This window comes from Myotis lucifugus, unplaced genomic scaffold (genome assembly GCF_000147115.1).
Source record: "Myotis lucifugus unplaced genomic scaffold, Myoluc2.0 scaffold_37, whole genome shotgun sequence".
NCBI lineage: Eukaryota > Metazoa > Chordata > Mammalia > Chiroptera > Vespertilionidae > Myotis > Myotis lucifugus.
Genome location: NW_005871085.1, coordinates 2,916,679 through 2,919,463, shown reverse-complemented (window position 1 = coordinate 2,919,463; position 2,785 = coordinate 2,916,679). Strand labels below are relative to the sequence as shown.

Sequence of the window (2,785 nt, the reverse complement as noted above, 5' to 3'; positions counted from 1 at the left end):
TTCACAAATCTACTTAGACACATGTTTGCTCGAGCCATGAGATTAAAAATAGCAGTGGACAGAACATGAAGCCATCACATAGAAAACTAGCAATAATTATGCATTTGGCATAAAACCTTGTTCCTGTTCATGCCACCTGCTGCTCTCAGAATCTAGTTTATCTTTCTGCCTCTAGACTTGGACAATAGAGAAATGTCAGCTTTTACCTTCCACATGAGATTCCTCAGCAAGAAGAGGTGTCCATATCTGTCATCTAGGTCTAGTTTTGTCTTTTTGGTTCTAGAATTCCACAGTGGAAACAGAATCTGAAAACTTTTACTCAGACACTTGTTAAATCTTCAAATGTTTAATCTCAACATTTTCAAATGCTCAAATGTCTGATTTTAAAGACTGGAGAAATCTGTGATTGCTTTATGTATATCTACTTGCTGATGTAATGCATAGGTTTGGGGAAAACTTAGGTTGATGGTTATCTTCTCTGGTTCTTTTAAAGAAGTCAGCATTTTTAAAAATATATTTTTATTGATTCAGAGAGGAAGAGAAAGGGAGAGAGAGATAGAAACATCAATGATGAGAGAGAATCATTGATCGGCTGCCTCCTGCATGCCCCGCACTGGGGGTCCATCCCGCAACCCAGGTATGTGCCCTTGACCAAAATCAAACCCAGGAACCTTCAGTCCACAAGCCGATGCTCTACCCACTGAGCAAAACCGGCCAGGGCAAAAAAGTCAGCATTTTGATATCCTTTCTATTTCTGCTTTTTAAAGATTTTCATGGCAGACCTGATGAAGCAGAAGCTGAACTGAAGCAGAAGCTGAACTGAAGCAGAGAACTGAAGAATGTGTGCTACCTGCAGAGACCATTGAAACACTTCCTGTGGCTGGAAGACAGCAACCCCCTGTCAGAAGCATTATTTTATCTGGAATTTCAAGTTTACAGAGGATTTGCTTTCTAAAAATTGAGCAAACCTATAGGTAAGATTGGCTATACATTTTACTTAGACTTTTAGATTGCTTTAGATTGCCATTATCTATTTCCAGAGGAAGGACTCAGTCAGAGATTTCAGTATTCAGTTAGGCAGCCAGGATTAGCTGGACTGCCTGGCATGCCTAAGACAGTTACTTAAACGGGGGAGCACATTCCTACCAGAATATAATAGCAGAGAGGCTCATAAGGAAAACCATGCAGTAAGTAAAATTTTTTTATTTTACTTTTCATTATAAAACAACTATATCAAATCAAATAAAATACAACAGAAGTATAAAAAATAAAATTTTGTACTCATTCCATTTCATTCTCCCAAAGTAACCATTGTTAAAATAACTCGAGATGTATCTTTTCAGTTCTTTTTTTAACTTATAAGTGACATATATGATGACCTTTTGAAGTGTTCTGTATAACATTCTAACCTGAGGTTCTATCATGCCTGGCAAGTTATAAATAATGCCTCATTTGTAGATTGAGTCAGATGATATCTGGGTGAGAATGGTCTTAGCCTGATCTGTGAGTTTTCATGCTTTGCTGCTATGTCACCCTTCATCTGAAGCTTCCCAGTAGTACACTGTCTTCCATGGCTCCCCATCCCCAATAAGCTTCCCTTCCTGAATTCTCCCCTTCTTTGAAGGTCCTACTGCTCTTAGGGTTCTCTAACTTTGGTTAATAAACATATATTGAGTCCTCCTCTGTGCCTGGCTCCATACTAGGCAGTGGGGGTAGAGAGATTAGACACGGAGGGAGAGTAGTCTTTGACTCCATCTCCAGTTGTTCAGCAGGACCAGTTCTGCTTCTTTCTCTTCTTTTCTACCCCTTCCTTAGTTATAGGCCTTCCTTGCCTTCCCCAGGTTGTCACAAAAGGCAAGATTTCATTCTTTTTATGGCTGAATCATATTCCATTGTGTGTGTGTTCTAATCATTCATCAATGGACTTTAGGTTGTTTCCATATCTTGGCTATTATACTGGTAAATAATGTAAATATTGCATTGAACACGGAGATGCATATACCTTTTCAAGTTAGTGTTTTGTTTTCTTTGGATAAATCCCCAGAAGTGGAGTTGCTGGATCATATGGTAATTCTATTTTCCTGTTTGCCACGTCTTAAACACACACTTTCTTTACCCCTCTTGCCCTTTCTCTTGTCATTCCTTCCACCAGGAGATGCAGTGACAGTTCTGAAGGCTGCTTGTGATCCCAGTATCAGAGCAGGGGAAGAAGATGGGCCTGAATCTAGAGCTTTTGCCTCTGAGAATCTTACTAGCCCAGCCCATTTCGAGGCCTGTTGTGAATCACCACCTTGCTGGCACCTTAGCAGGCCTCATACTTCTTTTACTGTAGTTGAGTGGGACACTGCAATCTGCATAATGCTGTCCAGCCTTACTACACACAGGACTCTTGGGGAAAACCTGTGAAATGCCTTTGCCCCTGGAATCACACTTATAGACTGTCCTTTGATCGAGCTGATTTCACAGGTACCTCCTCTTATCCATCATGTGTTAAATTTGACTAGCTTCTGTTTGAATGTACCCCTTCCTTGACCTTGTCCCCTACGTAGTAATGATATTATCAGAAACCAAATAAGCCAACTCTTAGGTCTGGCAGAAAAAGAATGTAACCTTGTACCTGATACAAGAACTGCCATGAAATAATGTGGTTGGACTGGTTTGTAGTCTTCCTACATAATATGCCAAAACACAAAATACAAGCTATCTCAGAGCAAGAAAAAACTTCTGATAATTAGGTTTCAGATTAATACATAATGATAAAGTGTGATAATATACTCCTTTTATG

The 2,785-nt window shown here is 39.6% G+C and overlaps 2 protein-coding genes across 5 annotated transcripts in view; both read left to right on the top strand.

Moving 5' to 3' along the window:
* The window catches only part of MOB3C (MOB kinase activator 3C), a 24,510-nt gene extending 23,612 nt beyond the window's left edge, over nucleotides 1-898 (top strand). For both annotated transcript variants that reach the window (XR_002828908.1, XR_002828907.1), the window contains exon 5: nucleotides 768-898. The gene's annotated coding sequence lies outside the window, so the exon portion shown is untranslated. The remainder of the gene's footprint in view (nucleotides 1-767) is intronic.
* The window catches only part of MKNK1 (MAP kinase interacting serine/threonine kinase 1), a 45,093-nt gene that overhangs the window by 11,909 nt on the left and 30,399 nt on the right, over nucleotides 1-2,785 (top strand). Inside the window, exon 1 of one of the 3 annotated variants that reach the window (XM_023752740.1) lies at nucleotides 784-974. The exons of 1 other annotated variant lie outside the window; for it this stretch is intronic. The gene's annotated coding sequence lies outside the window, so the exon portion shown is untranslated. Of the gene's footprint in view, nucleotides 1-783; nucleotides 975-2,339; nucleotides 2,467-2,785 lie in introns of those variants that run through there. One more of the 3 variants, XM_023752741.1, reaches the window with a different exon arrangement.